Here is a 24,010-nt window from a genome sequence, read left to right as displayed (position 1 = left end):
ATTAAAGAATGAATAACAAGTTCCGGTGATGATGTGGGCAAGGGAAACCCTTATAAATTGATCATGGGAATGCAAACTAGTTCAGTGACTATGAACAGTTAAATGAACTACACAATCACAATACCTTAATCAGTAGCACAGGGTTTCAACAGAAAGCTAAAAGTGAATCTCGTTTATGATGGATGTCTACCATTTCTCAGAATGTATCTGAAGGACTCCAGGTCAACACATAGCTGAGGTAATTGCATTTAATGTTGACTACAGCTGTATTCTCAATAAGAAATTTATGAAATCAGCCTAGGTCTCTGTCAGCAGACAACATACTTGATAAAGCAAGTGTAGCACATACCCATGACATCCACAAAGGACTTATCAGAGAACAAAATTGTGTCATTTGTCAGAAAACAGATGCAAATGAAGATCATCATGTTAAGCAAATTGAATGTGATTTGGAGGGAGAAAAATGTTTTCTCAAGTATAGAGAGGCTAGATTTTTCTATAAATAGATAAATTAGGTATGTATTTATGATGTGAAAATGCCTAAGGGGAGCAAATGATAAAAATGGAAAGGAGGAGAAGAAGGATAATGGGAAGGTAAAGAGTTAAGTGGAAATGAAATATTGTAAAAATAAATATAAATATATTAAATAATAATAAATAGTAATAGATATATTAAAATAATATTTTAGAAAATACAATATCATACATATAAATGCAAAAAAGGGAGAAGCAAAGAATCAAGGCATAAATAAAAACTTTTCAGAAGCTTTGTGTAATTTCCCCAAAAAAATAAGAATATTTTGCCTAAAATCCCAGAAGAGACAACAAAAGGGAATATATTTGTGTACAGTAGCAATTCTCAAATATTTCTGCATAGAATAACTTGGATCTGCATAAATATGAGCCTATATCTCCTTGTAAAATGGTATAGATATAAAAGCAAGGAGAAGTTGGCTATTGTTGCATTCTCTATTATCTCAAGTTTACTATCCCTGTTTTAATATAAGATATAAAGTGTGGTTATTTCCAGAAGAATTTCTTCTTAGACTTTGGATCAATTAAAATAATATTTCAATCACAAGATATATTTTATATTTAATTCATTTTCACCAAAAGTTATTGCTGAATTTCAAAGGTGTATGTGTGGTGGGTAGTGTTGTAACTGTGTGTATATGTATTTGTCTGTCTGTGTGTGTGTGTGTGTGTGTGTGTGTGTGTGCGTATGCAGGTGTAGGTCATTCTTCAACACTAAGTTACCTATCTTCTGTAAATGGAGACTACCTTTTTGTTTTCTGGAAACCCAGATCCGAGTAATCACACAGACACTCTATTACTTACAACACTGGTCAATGGCTTAAGAGTATTAATCCCTAGCTCTTATATCTTAAATTAACCCATTTCTAAATATCTGTGTATCACCACAAAGCTGTGGTATACCACTAAGCTTCTGGCATATTTCTTCTTCGGCAGTTACCTGGCATCTCCGTAACTCTGTCTTTTTTCTCTCTGCATTCAGTTTAGTTTTTCTGCCTACCTATATTCTGCCTTGCTATAGGCCAAAGCAGTTTTTTTTATTAACCAATGATAATAAAACATACTCACAGCATATGGAGGGGCATCTTCTTATGTGGCAAGGTGTTTGTTTTTTCACTAGGGCCCAAGGCTTGCAGATTAGGTTATGATGACTGGCTAGAGAGACCCAGACATCTATAGGACTCCACAGCTTCATCACTAGCCACCACATCTGGCTTTCATTGATTGTTTTCATTTTGTTTTTCTTTATTTGAATTGGGGTTTGAACTTTGGTTTTCATTCTCACGTGGCGAACACTTTACAGACCAAGTTTTCACTGCAATCCAGAATTCTCATTAACTATAGATGAAAATGTCTGCTCACTAGTGGTCCTCTGCATATCTCATCTTACAGATTCTACAGTCTAAGTCAGATTAAAATTCGACTCCTTAATAACCTGGTTCACCAATGGTAATGTTCCACAAGGCTGAAGCTGGATGTTGAGATATTTAGTTTTGGTCATATGGTGGCACAGCGGCTGGTGGGTGTGAGATAATTGCTGGATGACTATGTGGACTAATGCAAACAGTCCTATCAGATGTGACCAAAAGAAAGGATTCAAGGAGACACCATCCATAGCAGATTTAAATCAATATTAATAATCAAGTAATGACAGCAGAACCCTCGCTGCTCTGGCGTGAAACAATCAAGGTAGACAGGGCTCAGCTTGAAAAATATGCTTCCCTGGTCATAAAACTAAGACACAGATCTGCAAACAATGACAGGCTCCTTGTATACTGACTGTGATCACTGGTCACTGCTGACTGAGTGGTCAGGAGGATTAATTGGTGGCCAAGGAATCACTAATGGAGCAGTAATCCTCCAATCAGTCATGTTTGCTTTGATAAATGACACTGGTAAATTTCCCCCATCTTTCTCCCCCCCCTGTCTCTCTCTCTCTCTCTCTCTCTCTCTCTCTCTCTCTCTCTCTCTGTCTCATACACACACACACACACACACACACACACACAGAGAGAGAGAGAGAGAGAGAGAGAGAGAGAGAGAGAGAGAGAGAGAGTCGGAGAGACGGAGAGACAGAGGACAGGACAGAGAGAGAGAGAGAGAGAGAGAGAGAGAGAGAGAGAGAGAGAGAGAGAGGTGTTAGCAAGGTATAGAGAAGTGAGAAGGGAAAAAGGAAGAGAAATATGGAGAGAGAGAGTGAGGAAGATATAGAGAGAGGTGAGGGAGAGAGAACAAAAAGAGTGTAAGGAAGCTCTGGCTTTTTCCTTCAGGAAGATGGGTCTTTAAGTAGTTGATTTGCTTTTCCAGTAGACAAAGCCACAGAACCCACAGTTAAAAAGATGGCTTTAAATGCCAACGAATTTAGTAAAGTAAATTTAGTAAAAATTGTTTAATTTGGCAGTGAGCGATAAAGAAGTGTAGTTGATCCCTTTGCTAAAGACTGATTTAATTGGCAGGGGACGGAAAACTTCACCAGGATAGAGAGTTCCTTAAAATGGGGTGGGGAGGGGAACCCTCCAAAGAAGAGGTAAAGCTGCCTACAGTAGAGTTAGCAATGTCAATGTCGATCTCCCTCACATTCTTGCCTGGGGCTAGAGCTGCCAATACTAAAGAGATAATGACATCTGTATGGCATATGCACAGCACTGTAGCATTTTATTTTACACCTTGGTAGAAATAAAGAAATTTTAGGCTTCCTTGTTAAAAGAGAAAAATGAAAGAGTGATGAAATTATGTGTTTGTTGTTCTAAAATTTGGTTGTCTCCATATCCGTCCTGTGAACAACAAATTTTCATTAACTGAAATCCATTCTGAATCTTGATACTTGTTCTCAAATTGGAAGAATTATTTTGGTCCCAGACCCAGTAACTGGAGCTTCAAATATTTTTAAATAGAAATTGATGTTAATGAGATAAATCACTAGAATTTAATGAAAAACTACTAACAATGTTTTGAGGAGGAGTGTGCTTGGTTTATATGTATATTTAAACTTCTCATTAAGAAATAGTTTCAAGCCACTTCTTGAATTCTGGACTACTTCTGTGTAATTCTTTCTAGGCTGAAAACACAATGAAATAAAACATTTAAATCTGCACAGGAAAAATGGTTGTCTTCAAGCTAATTTCAGATATTATCTGAGTAAATACAAGCATGTAGGCTAATATATTTACTTACCTTTTCCTTGTAATGAAGGCATAGATTTCTTTTTTCTATTTTTATTTTTTTAAACAGGCAAGATTGATTTTCCTCTCATACTCCTCACTTTATATCATTTGCACAAAAGATTTTTTTAGCTGTACAACCCAGCTCCTAATTTCAATGCATTCTATAAATCTGAAGAACAAAGACATTAGCTTGCTTTCAGATATACTGGAAGACACTGCCAATGTTATTTTCAGAAATCTCTTCCAATTTTCTTTATTCTTTTTGAGATTATAACATCTTTACAATACTTCACCCTTTCCTGTCCTCTCTCCAAACTCTCCTTATTCCCATCCTTGCTCTCTTTTAAGTTTTTGTTCTCTACTTTTATATTATTGCACACATATATATATATACATAATTCATATACCTATATATTCTGAATCATTCCCTCGTCCATATGCACAATGTTGCACTTATATATGTTTTCAGAGCTGACCAATTGCTGTTTGGTAAGCAATATGTGTTCTCTTCCTTGGGGAAAATAATTTCTCCCACTTTCAGCAGTCCTTAGCTGCCTATAGCATTTTGAAAGTCTGAATAGACTCAACTTTGGAACACAAAACTGATGCTGGTTTAAAGTGCTTTTATTTATCAAAGCTCCTTAAGACCATCCATGTTAGGGATCTTGATTTATTTTCTAAACATATTTTCTTTCAGTATTGTAACACAGAATGGAATCTGAAACTTAACATTGTGACCAAGTTTTTACCTTAGGCCTTTGTGTCTTTCACTAGCTAACCTCTTTAGTAATTTACTCCCAATCTCTGTACAGTTCTTTTGAAAAAGTCTTGAAGAAAGTTTTTCATCCACTTATTTCTCCATGTTATAGTATGTTGTCACAGTTTGGAAATATACCAGGAACAGGTTATTGGAGCCTTTTTTCACCAGTTTGCTATGGTGGGTAATTAGTGTGGGACGATGATCTGTATTCTGTCAATTATGTTTTAAATAAATGCTGATTGGCCAGTAGCCAGGTGGAAAGTAAAGGCAGGACAACCAGACAGGAAGTAGAGGCAGGTTAATGAGAACAGGAGAATTCTGGGAAGGAGGATGCCCATTTCTCCACAGTTCTTTTCCTGCCACAGAAGAAGCAAGATGTGACTGACCCGCTGAATAAAGTACCAAGCCACATGGCTACTGTAAGTTGTAAAAGGTAATAAGAAGTCTGAGCTAATGGCTCCATCAGTTTATGACTAATGTAGACCTCTATGTGATTTCTTTGGGACTTAATGACTGTGGGAACTGGGCACAATAGAAAACCTCAAACAACTCAAAAAACTCAAACCATGTCTATTTATAGACATAGTTAAGTAGGAAATTCTTGTACAGGACTCACAGGACATGCAAGCATGTTTACTAGGTAAGGAGACTTGTAGAGATTAGAGTGTACAGAACCTACAAGAGAACAAGGTCATTTAACCACCACTATTTGAGACAATAATGCTATACCAATGCTATAGCTTTACTTATTTTCCTAATGTGACAATGAAACACTTGAGCAAATAAATTTATGGAAGGAAGAATCCATTTTGGGCTTACAGTTTCAGAAGGATGAGAGTCTATCCCCATAATGGCAGAGAAGTGTGGCAGCAGGGAGAAACTTGACAGCCAGAACTGAGAGCTCACATCTCAAATTGTGGGTAGCAAACTGGAAATAATACATAGCCTCTGAAATCTCAAAGACAACTTCCAACAAGGCCACACTGACTAAGCCTTCCTGAACAGTGGCACCAATTGGTGACAAAAGTCATCAAATGCTTCCCACAGTGGAGGAACATATGATTCAAACAACCACAGCTATCTATTGTGTTTTCTCCAATGGACATTTTGTGTATTCTCAGAATTCTCTAGGTGGTAGCTCTGAAAGACTAAAATACTGTACCACTGTTGACAATACAACTGTGTGGATAACATTTTTTTTCTTGTTCTTCAAATTTTTTGTCTATTTTACAAACTGGAGAGCTTCGCAAATTAGCTTTTTCAGAGCCTTGTGAGATTCTATTCCTTCAGAATTACTGCTTGCTATAATAGTCTACCAATTAGTCAAGAACCTGGAATCTGGGCCAGTCAATGAGGTGCTTGTTACACTAGCACAAAGCCTTGAGTTCAGATCCATAGTACAAACATTTAAAATAAATGTCTGGGATGGGCGATCTTGCCTGTAAACTTAGCTTAAGAAACAGATTCAGACCAATTCCTAAAGCTTCCTCTCCAGTTGATCTTGCAGTTTTGGTGAGCTCTGGATTCAATAAAAGATTCTGTCTCATAGATTGAGATGGGGACTGACAGAGAAAGATATCTGCTGTTGGCATTTGGCCTACACATACACATGCATGCACAATCATACACACATGCACATACATGCATGTACACATACACAATAATATTTATTCATAATAAAATAATGCAGGCATAACAGACACTAATGCACATACATAATAATACATACACATAATAACACACACATTATGGTATAACAAACAAGATGGACAATTTGTATAAGTATTTACTTCATATATTTTATGCAAATATCCCTGCTAAAATGTATTTTTTAAATATAAAAAATTGAAGTTTACATTCTAGGAAACAAAAACATCTTAAAAATTAGTTTAATAAAATTTAAATGAGTTCAATTTATGGTAACCAAGTTGGAGAACTGGTTTGCAATATCACTCGATATTTGTTATGAATTGATCACTTAACAATAAAAACAGTGAATATTATAATGTTTTAAAAATCTGTTCATGTGTGTGTTCAACTCTGACTTTCAGCTTCTGGGAAAAGTACACACGAATAACCTCATTATTTTAATTAGACATCATGATCAAAATTGTGTTGTCTGTTTACTGGAAGAAAAGGATATTCTACTGAAAAATAATTCATCAGAGTGCTCTAGTAAGACAAGAGAATTAAGCCAGACCTCCATTGTGGCTTCCCTGGCTTTCTACAATGACAGAATGGCCATGAAAAGCAAAGTCATTTCTGGTTTCTAGTCAAGGACAAGGGTCAAAAGTCAAAACAGTTCACTTTTGGGGTACATAATTAAAATACCTGACCAGTTTCTGTATCCTGTTCTCATCTTAAGTCCATACTAATAATTTTAGTTTTCTTAATGACTGTTTGAAAAGCATTTATTATTATCAGGCAAGGCACAAAGTCATGCACTCTAGACTGGCAGAAATTGTAAAGGCACAAAACAGGAAGACATAGGATTTACACCCAGCATATCAAAGTCTATTTGAGCATACTATTGACCCTCCTGACTGGAGTTAGAGTTCCATATTTTTGGCTGATTAACTGGCTTCTTCAGTGTTAGCAATTGAATACACAAAGCCTCTCCTGGACACGTTTGAATTTTTAAACTAAATATAATGGACAACTAGTTTTGAACTTCTAGAGACTATTTGGGGAGAAAGGTTCTGCTTCCTGCTGCAAAGCCCAGGGCAACTGCTGTTCAACCACAACTGCTCTCTGTGTATCCTGAATTCCGTGAATAAGACAGTGTGTGAAATTCCAACCTCATTGAGTCTGCTGTTTAGCTGCTCTCTGCAGCCTCTGAGAATGTGCTCAGGGTCAGCCTCCTGCTTGTGAAACCATTTAAGGCAAACAAGATGCCTGCACCATGAGGTGTAACATTATACCAAGTCAGACAACCACATTCTTCACCACTTAAGTAAATTTCAACATTCTTTGCTCATCAAACTAAGTGCTTCTTCTGTTTTGATTTGTTGGAATAATTTAGAGAAAATGTTGCTTCTTCTAGATTATTAAACAGCGTTTGAGGGATATATAGTTAAAAATAAATAACAAAGATATATTTTTTAACATGGCTAAACTACAGTAGGATACAAAGGATATAAACTGGACCTCAGTAAAAATGTACCAGTTGAATTCTGGAATGGAAACTGTATGAAGAAACAAATTGGACAAATTAATCAAGATACATTTTTTTTCTACACCATGATTTCAGAGATGATTTATACCAGAACAAATATATTTGCAAGAAAATGTGTTTATGAGGGGTGTGTGGTGTGTGTGTGTGTGTGTTTGCTCTTTAGCAGTCATAAGTTAGGAACAAGATGGAAAATATGTCTACTGGAATTGAGACCATATTCTCATTTCATAGGACTTGACAGTTTTTGCATGACAGCAATTGCTGTTTTTCTAACCTACCCCAGTGACAGTCTCAAATCAATCAGTGACCTAGATGGGAAAGGTTTTATAGACCATTACCCAAGCCTTCAGTCATCTCACCAGTGCTGTGACCAAACTGGCTTTTCACTACCAAAAATACACTCTGCAGCTGAAGGTTTGAGATATAGCTGATAACAACAGGGATAAGGTCAGTGTGGTGTGACCCTGCAGATTCTCCATGAGTGCCTATGGTATATTTTATAACTTTATTCATTTCAATGAGGCATTCTTAAACACAAAAGGTGATAAATTTGACCTGCAACAGCATGTGGAATAAAATGGTAAATTCTTAGAAAATATTTTTAAAGCTCTTAAGGGTACGTGTGATTTCATAAAAGCTGGTATTTCCAACAGTTGAGAATGTATTCTAGTGTAATTTCAATGAAAGATATGTGCCATTTTGATTACTTATAGCACAAAAGCAATGGCAAATTAGTAAGAAATTTTAAAAGAAGCAAATATTCCAGCTCGTCCATGCAACACACATCCCACTACACTGTAACAGCTCATTAAAATCATTAAAATGTGCTTCTATAACATATTATAAGATAGTTAAAATTCTTTAGTATGTAAAATGAGAAACAGATGATTAAATAATTCAGTAAAATTTTAAACTGTTTAATTATAGACTAGTTTATAATGAGAACATTTTCTGCCTGTTACTTGTGTCTTAGTTAGGGTTTCTATTGCTGTGAAGAGACACCATGGCCATTGCAACTCTTATAAGAAAAACATTTAATTGAGGGGGCTCACTTACGGTTCAAAAGTTCAGTCCATTATCAGCATGGCAGGGAACATGGCAGCAAGCAAGCAGATAGGGTGCTTGAGGAGTGTCTGAAAGTCCCACATCTTGCAAGCAATAGGAATTCAACTGAGACACTGGGAAGTATCCTGAGCATAGGAAACCTCAAAACCCACTCCCACAGTAACACACTTCCTCTAACAAGGCCATACCAACTTCAACTAACTAATAAATAAAGATGCAAAGATTAAAGTGGAGCTCTCAGGACATAAGGAAATATGTTCACATGTGTAAAGATATATTTTCAAGACTTCATGAACATATCTATATGTATAATATAAAAAGAGAGAAGTCATAGAAGCAAAGGGTAGAAAAATGATTAACAGGGCCTGGAAGGGGAGAAAAAAGAGACATTGGTCAATCTTTCAGCAATGAGATTAACTAATATTAGAGTTCCAATGGACATCATGTTGACTTGGATTAACAAGATTTTCACACTGGATATTTGACAAAAGAGTGGAATTGAAGTGTTATCACAAAAAAATTAAAGGTTAATTATTTGGCAAAAGATTGATATGCAGATTGATCTACTGTTGGTAATCATTTAACAATGTGTGAGTATGCTAAAAGATCTCACACATCTTTGATATGTCTGATTTTGATTTATAGATCATACCTTAATATGGTAGAAAAAAAATTTCACAGTTTTTAGGTCCTTTCATTAGACCTGCTCATTATAGCATTCTGGGAATAACATTGGACTCACAGAAAAGATGATGACCAAGGAATAATTAAGAGAGAGATGAATGATAAATAGAAAATATGGGTAGGAAGACAGATGATGACTACAGATAAAAGTAAGCTGATCCATAGACACACAGATACGACAACCATATATAAACAAATTACACTGCTACTCCTGATTCATAAAATTTGAGCATTTTACAGCTTTTACCCACAAAAAAAAGAACTAATAAAGACACTGGCTTTAATTCGACAATCTCCTACCATTAAGTAATTTTCCTATGCTGTATACCTAGATTTTCTTATTTAAACTATGCATGCTTCTGTTAGAACAGGATCATTACAATTCTGCTTATGACAGGTTCAGATTCATTAAAGACATTCAGCCACCATGCATATGGCTAAGCTGGAGGAAATATCTGCAAGCAATTTGATGACCACAGAAGAAATGTCAAAATGAAAACATCTTTTGAAAATAATAGTTTGGTTTACCATAGAATGAAGCAAAACTGTCACAAACACTGAATTTTCTAAGATATTTAAAGAAAAACAAAGAGTTGATTTTTAAGGCACCATGCCCAGACAGTGCATGATCTAATACAATAGGGGGACTCATCCAAAAGGAATTACAGTTTTATTGAGTTTCAGCCTCATAAAATACGAGTTCTGAGATGGAAATTTCCACAAGGGACACGTAACACCCTCCAAAAGAATATCGGAAACAAATCACCAGCACAATCTTAGTGACAATCTTATTTGGAGATTATTTGAAAAATAAACATATTTGAGTTGAAAACACAAGGATCGTCTATTTAGTGTCTTGGTAATTGTGTGATAGTATGATGAAGCAATTAAACTGAATAAACACTGAGATTATTCCAAAGACGGAATAGGAGGCTTTAAACAAGTAGCCAATTCGGTACAAGAGTATCTGCTGGTCCTAAAGTTGAGTTAGTGAGTAATGTACTCATCATCTTTTAAAAATTTTTAGACAAGGGCCCATGGTTTTCAGCCTTCATTACTCTGTTTATTCATTTATATATTTTCTTACTCCTACTAATTAGAATTGGGGGGCATCACTGGAACAAGGTAGAAACCTAGTGAGTTACAGGCCAGGAGTTGTCACCTAGGGGCACTGCTGAGTTCATTTCATGGGATAGACAAAGAATTGTAGAACATAGAAAAGAGGCTCACTCAGATATTAAAATGAAGTGACTGTTGGAAAGAGAGAAAGGGGCAGGGAGAGAGGGAAGAGAAGGAGACCACAGACTGTGACTACTAGAAATCTGGGAGGGCTGAACAAACAGGCAGTGGCAAAAGATGAAAGTAGCAGAGATCTTCCTGCGTCCCTAGAAAGAATGCCACAGCTATAGACCTAACAAAATGGGGGCAGCGCAGAATCAAATAAATCTTAAGGGTCCTGGACACAGTACAACCATGACAGATCCTGACACCAAATGACAGAGTGAAATGCCTTTACAGACTGACAAGAAAGCAGAAACACCAGTCACTAGTTTAGCTGTTTGTCAGGAGGGAGCCTAGAGGTTAAGAGTCCTCCCTCTTCTTCCTGAGGAGTCCTGCCCAGGGTATCCATTCTTAGATAGCTTCTTTTCCCTGTGCCCCGTCATTATGTAACAATTGCACTGTCCTGGGAGTGGCAGGGAACCTCCTGACAAAAAAAAAAAAAAAAAGTCTTTCTTAAAGGGGCCAGACCTGTTTTCCATCCACTCAATTTCCCCTGATCCCTTTTAAAAGAGAAAATCTACTACAGTTACTCTGCTAAAGACATAGTGTTAAACTGATTCTTAATAACTTAGCTATATACCTGTGAATTAGTGCATACCTTAACTCTCACCAGAGAATCACATTTTTAGTAGAAAAACACTAACATAGAGACCTACAACTGGTCCAGGTACAGAGAACAAGAGACTAGAGTGCTCATACCTAAGCATCTGTATCATAACCCTCATTCCAAAACTCAGGGGTCTTTGTAGAAGGAGAAAAAGATTGTAAGAGTCAGACAAAGGTATTGTTGTTACAAGGAAGAATTTCATTTTAATTCATGGCTGGGGGGATTCATTTAGTCATATTTGAGAGGCATGATGGTAGGATAGAAAACTAACTGGCCACAGGGCATTCACACTAATAAGAGAATGAAGGAAAAGTGGACCAACCTCCAAAACAGGAAGTCTTGCCCCTAAGTGATCAATTTCCTGTCACAGGTCTCCACCATTCTCGATTATCTACAACCTTCCAAAAAAGTACTCACTAGCTAGGGACCAAATATTCAAACACATGAGGTTATGTGAGTCATCTGATGTTTAAATTATAACAAACATGTATAAATTTCATAAGTCCACTAAAAAGTAAAATTTAAAAGTAATTGCAATGAACCGCAAAATTGATTGTCAAATTTTGTTACCTATTAAAGCAAAATGCCAGACCCCTGTGCTTCATTTCAACACACAATTCTATTCTACCCTCATATATATGTAGCTAAAATATAACAGATTTTAAAATAAATGTTTAAAAGAATTGAAGTCAGTTTATTTAAAAAAGTGAAACTGAAGACATGGCAAATTTCTACTTTCTTACAGAACATGAGCTTTTAAAAAAAAAACAGAATCCACATTTAGCACAAGTCTTTTAAAGATTTTAATCTATTGATCTTCTTTTCAATAAAATTATATGTAAGTATGTTATTGGATAAGTTTGTTTCATTTGAATTAATCACACTTCTTTCATTTCAAATTCAATTAGCGAAGGCATGAATTAAACTCATATGATAGAACACAAGAGTTTATCACCTGGCTCTCCATAAGCCCAGAGGAGTGGTCAGTTGGCAAATTTGTGAGTGGTCTCAATCCAAAAGGTCTCAATCCTGAAAATTCTGTGAGAAAGATGAGCAGAACAAAGTTTGAAAGTACAAAGTATCAGGCAGGGAAAAAAAAATCAAAATTCTTATAAGGACATCATAACCTATAGAAGCACTCTTACAAATGGAGAAACCAAAGAAAACTTAGCTTGATCAGAACCCTTTAGCATGCTAGAAAACTGGCAATGACAGCTTCTTCTGAGCATTGGGATGAAGTCAGAGTTTCAGGAGGGATGTGACTGAAGGGCTGTGAGAAATCATGTGCTCGTTCTCCAACGCTCTACAGCAAGCAAAAGCTGAGCAGTTGAGAAAACAGAACTTTATTGTCTCGCAATTCTCAGGGGCTGGAAATCTGAGATCTAGACAGACAGTGTGGAGTCTGCTGATGGGTGAGATGGCAGGCCTGCATCTTGCCTCACCCCAAGCTTCTGGTGGTCTGCCAGCATTCCTTGGCAAGTCCAACCACTCTGACCATTGGCTTTATCTAGAAATTCTGTGCGCTCATCCATGTCCACATTTCTATTTTTATAAATAAGTGCATCAATAACATTAGATTAGAAATCCACTCTAATTATTGTCTTAAGTGTCATTACTCTAATAAGAGTCCTATGTCCAAACTAAGTCATCTTTGGAGACATGGGGGCAATACAGATACAATTTGTGCAATTCATGGCTTCATATTTTCCCTCTGATGTTATAAGTTCTGTATTCCTACTCTTCTCCTTGCATCGTGGGCACTGTCTCTCCTCACAGTAGAGGCTTATTCCCTGACTTAATAAACAACTGGTGAACCCAAGAAACTTCTGATTACCTGGTGTTGAGCTGTGTGAAATGATTCAAGTTCAATAATGTCTCCCCTCAGTCTTACAGAATACACAATTTTATGGTACTAAGGATTAACCCTGGATAAAGGGAGTTTCTTGGATGGATCCAATGCAGTTGTGTTAGTTTCTTTTAAAAAAGGAAATCCTTACTTAGACATATACATTTCACTCCTAACTTGGGTCACAACCTTCCTTCGAATGATTTTCAATGAGTGATGTCACAAAATATTTTAGTCATCAAAACCACAAGTTTATGCTTTCATTGATGAAAATTATTCAACTCATCTTTTTTTCAATTATGTGCAAATTTCCGTTCCTCAAAGAGTTAAAATTAAATATTCAAAGGAAAAGTACTAAGAAACTTCTATTTCATTGTGATAGCTCACACCTGAAATCTCATGAACGGGCAGACTGAAGAAAGAGGTTGACAATGGCTTCTAGAGGGAAAGGAGCAGGAATCTTCCAACAGAGTTTGTACTCCTGTGTTTCAGAATTGTTAAATAATAAATCTATAAGGCATGAAGTTATTCAATTTTCAGTACTTTCTGAAGATATAAAAGAAACGTTAAACATCTATTGTAAATAAAATGTGCCTTAAAGATATCACATGCCTTCATAATTCAACCAAAAAGAGGCATAGACTAGTCACCAAAAAAATGCATTTGTATTGGCAGTACTGTGTTGCATAAGACAATCTTTTACAAACACACACATACACACACACACACACACACACACAAACACACACAGAGAGAGAGAGAGAGAGAGAGAGAGAGAGAGAGAGAGCAGGAAGGCACTAGTAAATATAAATCACCTGAAAATATTTTTAGTGAAAATATTTTATAATTAATGATGCATGTCATTAAGCCTGTCTATATGTTGTTTGTGGAAAAAATGTCCCTTTATATCAAATTGAAAACAGAGTGAAAGTTTGACAGTTCATTTGGTGACAATAAAGCCATAAGATCACACTCAGATTTTATGTTGCTGGCATTTGTATGAACAAGAAATAAAATATTTTTCTAAATATTCTTAATATATGACTTGATACAGGGGACAAAAAAATCATTTACAAAAGAATTGAAAACCTCCATATTAAGAGTCATTCAGTCTAATGGTACCCAAATTTCTGTTTTGAGTTCTTCCCAAATGATTTTACTTTTCTGAATGACCCAGAAGCTATGATGAAAAATGTCTAGCTCAATGTCAGAGATACAGGCACTTTTTTTCAATTGAAAATAGAACCTTATCTCATATACTACATCCCAACCAAAGTTTCCCTTCCCTCTCCTTCTCTCAGTTCCCCCTAACTTCCTCTCTCCCCAAGATTTACTCCCCAGACTCCCTCATCTTTCAGAAAAAATCAGGCCTCCAAGAGCCAACAATTGAACACGAGAAACAGTCTTTCCTAATGGTGATGCAGAACTTGAGGACATGGTAAACCAATATCTGATTTAATTTGCCCCACTCCTCGAGAGGGAGCCCATGCCCAACACTTCTTAAATAGTCACTGTTGTCAGTGTAATCCTGTAGGTTGATGTCCACATTTCTCTTTTAGAAGCCTGCAGAATACTTTCCTGCACCAAAGAGACAAGAACTTGGGTTGACGCCTCCCTGTAGGCACCAACTCTACCTTTCCAATCTTAACGAGCTTTGTAGAAGTTGTTCTACAGCAATGGCGACTTTCAGTCAGTTTGAAGAGATCAATCCTATCCTAACAGCTTGGGTTGTTTGGAAATCTCCACAGGATTCCCTCAGGCAAAAACTCAATCAAATGCAACCCAGTCCTGTTACCAAGAGCTTGCCTGGCTATAGGAGATGAACAGTTCATACTCTGTAGTCCCATTACTTGGAGTCCTCAATGGGATCACTATCATAGATCCCAGGAAGTCTTTACTGCACTAGGTTTCCACACCACCTCCACAATTTCAGCCATTGCTACCCATAACCTCTCCCTCCATCCCTTTCTCCCATTTGATTCCTCCCACTCCCATCCTCACATACCTCATGTCAACCTGAAAAATCTCCTCTATTTTCCCTTCCCAAGAAGATACATTTATTTTCCCTAGAGCCCTCCTCTTTACTTAACCTCTCTGGGTCTTGGACTATAGCATGATTATCATTTATCATGTCTTTATAGCTAGCATCCACTTATAAGTAAGTACATATCATATTCGTCTTTCTGAGTTTGGTTTACCTCACTCAAGATGATTTTTTTATTATTCTATAAATTTGCCAGCAAACTTTATTGAGTAGATATAACACATTTTCTCATCCATTCTTCAGTTGAGGGATAAGTAGGTAGTTTCCCGTTTCTGGCTATCATGAATAAAACTACAATGAACACAGTTGAATAAGTATCTTTATGGTAGAATGGAACAACCTTTGGGTATATGCTCAAGAGTGAAATAGCTGGGTCGTGAAGCATATTGATTCCCAATATTCTGAAAAACTCCACATTGATTTCCATAGTACAAGTTTGCACTCCAGTAGCATGGTCAAGTTCCTTTTGTCACAAACTGATGTGGGATTTCCCTATGCACGTTGTGATTACCACTAATGAATAAAGAAACTACTTTGGACCTATAGCAGGGCAGAACTTATTCTAAATGAAGTCATTAAGTTAGACAGGCACTATTGTTGACAATTTTTTCATTATTCCAGTATGTATTGTATGTATTTCTAGCTTCTTAATCAAAAATCAGATGTCCATAGGTATATGGAATTATGTCTGGATCTTGATTCAATTCCATTAATTCCTATGTCTATTTTTATACCAATATCATGCAAGTTCTTATCACTATAGCTCTGTAGTACAACATGAAATCAAGGATGATGATACCTTTAGCAGGTCTTTTACAATTAAGGATTGTTTTAGTTATCCTGTTTAATTTGTTGTTGTTGTTTTTTCCATTTATTTATTTATTTAAGATTTCTGTCTCTTCTCAGCCGCTGCCTCCCATTTCCCTCCCCCTCCCGCAATCAAGTCCCCCTCCCTCATCAGCCCAAAGAACAATCAGGGTTCCCTGCCCTGTGGAAAGTCCAAGGACCACCCACTTCCATCCAGGTCTAGTAAGGTGAGCATCCAAACTGCCTAGGCTCCCACAAAGCCAGTATGTGCAGTAGGATCAAAAACCCATTGCCATTGTTCTTGAGATCTCAGTAGTCCTCATTGTTCGCTATGTTCAGTGAGTCCGGTTTTATCCCAGACTTTTTCAGACCCGGGCCATCTGGCCTTGGTGAGTTCCCGATAGAACATCCCCATTGTTGTTGTTCTGTTGTTTTATTTTGCTTTTGTTTTTCCTGGTAAAGCTGAGAGTTGTCCATACTAGGTTTTCACAAAATTGTGTAGAGTTTGAATGGGAATTGCATTGAATCTGTAAATTTCTGTTTGTAGGATGATCATATTTACTACATTAATGTTACCAATCCCTGAGAATGAGATATATTTCCACCTCTGATATATTCTTCAGTTTCTTTCTTTAAATACTTGAATTCCTTCACTTGCTTGATTAGACTTATACCAAGATATTTTATATTGTTTGATGCTTTTGTGAAAATAATATTTCCCTGATTTTTTTTCAGTTCATTATTAATTTTGTATAGAAGGGTTATTGATTTTTTCTAGGTAATCTTATATCTTTTTTCTATGATTTTGTGTCTTTCAGTTTATTTGGATAAGACTTTGTCTCTCTTGATTTTTTCAAAGATGTAACTTTCTTTGATTCTTTGTATTGTTCTCTTTCTATTTTATTTTTCATTGATGCTTTTAATTTTTTTCTTTGTTTATATTTTATCGATTTCAGCTATCAGTTTGATTTTCTTCTGCTTACTTCACATGCTATTGCCTGCTTTTTGTTATTGTTGTTCTAGAGTTTTCAGTAGTTCTATTATGATGCTAGTAAGAGAGTGATATGAACCTTTCATTGTGTCTCATAAGTTTGGATACATTGTGTGTTCATTTTCAATGAATTCTAAGAAGTCTTTAACTTCTTTCTTGCTTTCTGTTTTGACCCATTTTTTTTTATTCACTAGAGATTCCCAATTTCTATAAGCATTTAAGCTTTTTGTTGGTTCTTCTGTTGTTGATATCCAGTTTTTTTTTTAAATTTCTGTCCTTTATTTTTATTACTTCTTTTTTTTTTCATTCAAAATTTGCACTTCCTCCCCTCCTCCCATTTCCCTCCCGCTCCCCCACTCACCCTCCTTCCTCACCCTCCCTCCTTAAGAGAGGGCAGGGAACCCTGCCCTGTGGGAAGTCCAAGGCACTCCCCCCCTACATCCAGGCCTAGGAAGCTGTGCATTCAAATAGACTAGGGTCCCAAAAAGCCAGTACATGAAGTAGAAACAAGTCCCAGTCCCTTTATTAATGGCCTCTCAATCAGCCCCCATTGTCAGCCACATTCAAAGAGTACGGTTTGATAGCATGCTCATTCAGTCCTGGTCCAGTTGGATTCCTTGAGCTCCCATTAGATCAGGCACACTGCCTCAGTTGGTGGACCAACCCCTCACGGTCCAGACTTCCTTGCTCATCTTCTCCCTCCTCCTGCTCTTCAACTGGACCTCCGGAGCTCAGTCCATTGCTCTGATGAGGGTCTCTGTCTCTAAATTGCTGAGCAAAGATTCTATGGTAATATTCGAGATAATCATCAGTGTGATAGTGGGGCAAGGCCAGTTCAGGCACACTCTGCTCTGCTGCCCATGGACCTAGCTGGGGACATCCCCGTGGACACCTGGGATCTCCCAAAAAGCCAAGTCTCTTGTCAACCCTAAAATGGCTCCCTTAATGTAGATATCTTCTTCCCTGCTCCTATATCTGCTCTTTTTCCATCTCCACCCTCCCACTCCCCAGACTCTCCCCAGTCTTTCTCTTCTCCCTTCTCTCTCCCCCTCTCCCCTTCCTCCACCCAACTTCCACCCCTACCTCCACCCCCATGCTCCCAACTTTTGCCTGGCGATCTTGTTTGCTTCCAATTTCCAGGAGGATCTGTATATGTTTTTCTTTGCGCTCACCTTATTATTTGGCTTCTCTGGGCTTGTGAACTATAGACTTAATGTCCTTTGATTATGGTTAGAGTCCATTAATGAGTGAGTACATACCATGTTCATCTTTTTGGGTCTGGGTTATCTCACTCAGGATAGTGTTTTCCATTTCCATTCATTTAAATGCAAAATTAAAAAATATGGAATGCTTCACGAATTTGTGTCTCATCCTTGCGCAGGGGCCATCCTAATCTTCTCTGTATCGTCCCAATTTTAGTATATGTGCTGCTGAAGCGAGCACTCATATCCAGTTTTAATACACGGTGATCTTAAAGTTTAGGAGTTATGTCAATTTTTCAGTATCTGTTGATATTTGTTCTATTTCAGAGTATGTGACCAATTTTGTAGCAAGTACAATGAGTTGCTGAGTTTATTGTTTGGTATTGTTGCAACAGTTTTCTTTATAGATCCATCTGCTTAAAATATATTTTTCCAACATGTTGCCCAGAAGTAATGTCTTTCTTTGTTGTTCACATGTATTTCTTGAAAGCAGCAGGAGGATGCTGTTCTGTTCTGTTTGTTCCTGTCTTTTTATTGGAAAATTGAGACCACTGAAATTGAAAGATATCAATGACCAATGTTTATTGGCTTCTGTTATTTTGTTGTTGGTGGTGATTGTGGTGGTTTGGATGATTTGCTGCTGCTGGTGGTAAGGTGTGTGAGAGTGTGTATGATTTTACTGATCTGAGATTATTTATTTCCTGTGTTTTCACAGCTGTAGTTAACAGCATTGGTTTAGAGTTTTCTTCTAAAACCTTCTGTAAGACTGGGTTTGTAAATAGAAGATATTGTTTAAATATGGATTTATTATGGAATATCTTCTTTCTCCATCTATGGTAATTGAAAGTTTTGCTGTGAATAGTAGTCTAGGCTGTCATCTGTGGTCTCTTAAAGGTCTGGAGCACATCTATACAGACTTTTCTGGCTTTTAGTGTCTCATTGAGAAGTTAGAAGTAATTTTAATAGGTCTTCCTTCATAAGTTACTAGGCTTTTCCACCTCGATACTTTTAACAATATTTATTTGTTCTATATATATATATATATATATATATATATATATATATATATATACATATATATATAGTGTTTTGATTATTATTTCACATAGGGACTTTCTTTTCTGGTCCAATCTATTTGGTCATCTATAAGCTTCTTGCACTTTTATAGACATCTCCTTTTTAGATTACAATAATTTACTTCTATGATTTTGCTGAAAATATTTTCTGGGCCTTTGTGCTAGGATTCTTCTTCGTCTATTCCTATTAAACTTTGGTCTTTTTGTATTGTCCCAAATTTTCTTGATGTTTTGTAACAGGAATTTTTTTAGATTTAACAATTTTTTGACTTATGTTTCAATTTTTTTTTCTTATAGCGTATCTTCAATGCCTGAGATTCTCTCTTCTACCCCTTGTATTCTGTTGGTGAAGCTTGTCTTTGTAGTCTCTGTTCAAATTCCTAGATTTTTCATTTTCAGCCTTCTCTCTGCTTGTGTCTTCTTTATTGCTTCTATTTTCATTTTCTTTTCTTGAAAAAAAATTATTTGTTTTCTTTAAATGTTTGTTTTTTCTTCTTAACTTTCTTTACAGGATTCATTCATTTCCTCCAATCATTTATGAGTGTGTGTGTGTGTGTGTGTGTGTGTGTGTGTGTGTTCATGAATTTCTTTAAGGGATGTTTTTTCATTTCCTATTTAAGGACCTCTATTATCTTCATATAGTTTGTCGTAAAGATTTTTTGTTGTGTGTCAGTGATGTTGGAATAGTCAGGGTCTGCCGTTGTATAATACCTGGACTCTAGTGGAGACATACTATCCTTGCTGTTATTGATTCTGTCATTATGCTGGCATGCAGACATCTGGATTTGGGATGATTATAGGTCTAGTTGCTGATTACTGAGGATTTTTCTGTTTTGTGTGGGTGTTTTGTTCCTTGGTTGCTGTAGAATATTAGTTGAAGATGTGTTACATTTGTTTTTGTTGAGAAACATCTATTTAATGATGCAAAAATGTGCTGCATTTATTTGTGTTGCATTTTTTAACTCTGTTACTTTACCTGTCTAAGACATCTGATTGGTCTAATAAAAAGCTGAATGGCCAATAACTAAACAGAAGAGGGATAGGGGGTTGACAGTGAGAGAGAATTAATAGGGGGTGAAAAATAAAAGAGGGAAGCATGAAACGGAGAAGGAGAGGAACATTCCAGCATACAGCCACACAGTAACAAAGCCAGTCACAGAATAAGAAGAAAAGAAAAGATATACAGAAAAAGAGAAAGGTAAAAGCCAAAGGGAAAAGGTAGATGGAATAATTTAAGTTAAGAAAAGCTGGCTAGAAATTAACCAAGCTAAAGCAGGGCATACATAAGTAAAAATAAGTCTGTGTGAGATTATTTGAGACCTAGTTTGCAGGCCTTCAAAGAGTAAAGAACAAAGAGTTTAAAAAAAACTCTCTAATTTCCATAAGTTCTGAGAAAGCTTAAAGTCATGGCTACTTCAATAAGTTCTGTTATACATTACAGCACTTAAACTGCCTTTTTCGGTTTAAGAAAAAACAAAAAACTAGCCGGTCGATGGTGGCGCACGCCTTTAATCCCAGCACTCGGGAGGCAGAGGCATGCGGATCATTGTGAGTTCGAGACCAGCCTGGTCTACAGAGCTAGTTCCAGGACAGGCTCCAAAGCCACAGAGAAACCCTGTCTCGAAAAACAAACAAACAAAAAAAAAAAAGAAAAAACAAAAAACTAAGTAAAAAAATTTGTCTGCTACAGTGTAGGGCACTGGCATTGCATAGCTGAGGTGCTGAATGCAGTTCTGCACTTGGTCAAATGCATCTCCACGAAGGCTAGGAGCTTTGCTTGTCTTTCAGGATTAGAGAAGACGTCAGAGGCAGAAGCCAAAGCTGCATGGAAGTCCTTGATGTTTTTTGATTGCTGATAAGCAAACAACATCTGCTGAGAGGCATGGGATTAAAAGAGGGAATGATGAACTAAATAAACCTTGTTATTTTAAGAATGCATTAAATTTAAAATGGAACTCACAACTGCACTACTTTGGAAAAGAGTTTTGCTTTTGTTCCCACAGGAGACTATAGGCTATAGATTCTTTCAAATTGATATGAAATGGCTGTGATTGAGTAAGGTCTCCTACATCTTGACAGGATACACACACACACACACACACACACACACACACACACACGTTACAGCTGGTCTTCACAGGATTGGCCATTATCTCAATTTTCTCAGGAACTCTAAATATGCCTTTGCCTACAAAAACAGGAAGCAGTCTAGAGAAGATGATGCACAAGTTTCCAAGAGAGAGGCAAGTGCTTGGCAGTTATTTGGTGGGTTATGGGTATATGTTATCATTTATGGAAATATAGGAACATAGGATTAAAGGACAACTATTAATCTCAGTTATTTTTGATTAGCATGTATTTTGTTATACTCACTAATACAATTTTAAAGTTATTTCTGTATACTTTACATATGTTTCTTCTGTTGTTTGGGCATTGTGCTTATGCAGCTCATTTAAAATGCAATGTATAATTAAGAAATGGAGTTAGAAGTTAATTTAGTAAAATGATATTTGTAGTCACATTAGTCATGCTTTCAAGGTTAAACAGCTATATTTAAATAATGAGATATTTTCAAACACTTCAAAGAACTAAAGAGAGAATGGCATTTAAGATATCTAATAATTGAAGGACTTTATGACAGTGAGACACATCTGCTCCTTACTGTACCAATTTCCTTCATGAAATTATGATGAGCATCAGAGAAACTCCAAGAAGGTGATGGAGAAAGGTCATTGGTTAAGTAAAAAAGAAACTGCTTGGCCTCATAGGTTAAAACATAGGTGGGAGGAATAAACAGAACAGAATGCTGGGAGAAAGAAGCTGAGACAGGGAGTTGCCATGTTTCTCCTACCGGACACAGACACAGGTTAAGATCTTCCCTGGTAAGACACCTCGTGGTGTTACAGGGATATTAGAAATGGATTAGATCGATATGTAAGAGCTAGCCAATAAGAGGCTAGAACTAATGGGCCAGGCAGTGTTTAAAAGAATGCAGTTTCTGTGTAATTATTTCGGGGCATAAGCTAGCCATGTAGGAAGCCGGAGTGCTGGGGACGCAGCCCCACCACTCATATTACAACAAGAAGGTTTTTTTTTCTTTCTTTCAATATGGCAAGGCCAGCCACTTGGGCAAAAGCCTGCTTTTACTTTGATTGTTGACATAATGCTGTGCATACTGGACATGCAGACCTCACAGGAAAAAAAAAACTGCTAAACTTTGCAAAGACAAGGCAGAACAGTCCTTTGAGATTTCTGTTTCACAGAAGAGTCTGGTAGATATTCTGGAAAACACAGAGGAAAGTAACTGTTAAACTTTGCCAAAACATGATAGGACAGTCCTTCAAATTTCCTATTTCAAAGACAAGTCTGCCAAATATTCTAGGCTTGAAACTCAAGATGGATGTCACAATATTGCAGAGGAACTTTAGAGGAACTTTACAGGCAGATGTTTTTGTTTTTAGGTAATATTACATCTCTCTATTGTCTTTGGTGGAGTTAAAGATTAAATAATTACAGTTAATTTTTCCTTAGTTATGATATAAAGTAAATTAGTTCTAAAACTTGGGAGTTACTAAGATGGGATCAAAACTAGTATTTTCTCTGAATTTGCTGAATGCAAATGGACTTAATATTATAATTTACTTCTTATTTGTTAACTGTTTTTCTTGTATATAGATTTATTATATTAAAGTTTAAACCTTTCTTTTTATTTATTTAGGACAAAATATAGAATATTACTTGAAGATGTGTTACATTTATTTATGCTGTTTAACATTGGTTTACTGATGCAAAATTGTGTTGCATTCTTTTATGTATATCAGTTTAACTCTGTGAAGCTGTGCTATTTGCTTGTCTGAAACACCTAATTGGTCCAATAAAAAGCTGAAAGGCCAATAGATAGAAAGAAAAGGGATAGGGGTGCTGCAAGTCAGAAAGAATAAATAGAGGGTGAAAAAGAGAAGAGGAAAAGCAAGAAAAGGAGGAGAGGAGCATGACAGTGGCCAGTCACCCAGCCACACAGGCAGACACAGAATAAGAAGGAAAGAAAAGATATACAGAAATAGAGAAAAGTAAAAGCCCCGAGGCAAAACATAGATGGAATAATTTAAATTATAAAAAACTGACTAGAAATCAGCCAAGCAAAGGCAGCACATTTATAAGTAAGAATAGACATCTGAGTAATTATTTGGGAGCTAGGTGGGGGACCCCTCAAAGAATAAAGTGTCAAGAGGGAAAAGAAAAGAACTACACTTGTTTTTTGTTTCCTCTGGATTTTAAGCAAGTGTGATGGCTTTGTGTTGTCTGTTTAACTGGCCTGCTTGACTGGTGTGCTCACAGGGATGTCTGCTCATACTGGAGGCTAGGTTGAAGCATTAGTCAGGGGAGGGAGGTCAAGAGGGGATGGTCTGTGGAATCCGTGGCAACAGGGAAGGGATCTCGAAGCTGGAGTTCTGTTGCAGTACTAGGGACAGGCCTGAGGGATTGGGTCTCCTGGGGGAAGAGAGAAAGAGAGAAGGTCCAAAGGCAGCCTACTTGGTTTTCTGACAGGAATGGTTTGTGGTAAATCAGGGTATCTGCCTGAGTAGGGGAGGGGAGCCAGGAGAAAATGGTCTGTAGGAAATGTAGAAGGGGAAAGGGCAGCATCAACTGGTATTCTGTTGCAGAGTTAGCTACAAGCCTGAGGGATTGGGTCTGCTGTGGGAACAGAGCAATATCAGCACTTTTTAATCATTTATTTCATTCTTAGAAATCACACAGCAATTTTCAATATATA

General features: G+C 36.8%; 1 non-coding gene across 1 annotated transcript; it reads right to left on the bottom strand.

The window, feature by feature from the left end:
* Window positions 1-18,294: 18,294 nt before the first annotated feature.
* On the bottom strand, window positions 18,295-18,401 carry LOC121466663. Its single transcript, XR_005976789.1, has one exon. It is a non-coding gene; the product is annotated as a U6 spliceosomal RNA (small nuclear RNA).
* Window positions 18,402-24,010: the final 5,609 nt, after the last annotated feature.

Source organism: Microtus oregoni, unplaced genomic scaffold (genome assembly GCF_018167655.1).
Source record: "Microtus oregoni isolate MIOR12 unplaced genomic scaffold, Mior012 000033F_ref0000390, whole genome shotgun sequence".
Lineage (NCBI taxonomy): Eukaryota > Metazoa > Chordata > Mammalia > Rodentia > Cricetidae > Microtus > Microtus oregoni.
The sequence above is the reverse complement of the archived record's forward strand: the minus strand, read 5'-3'. Positions and strand labels throughout refer to the sequence as shown.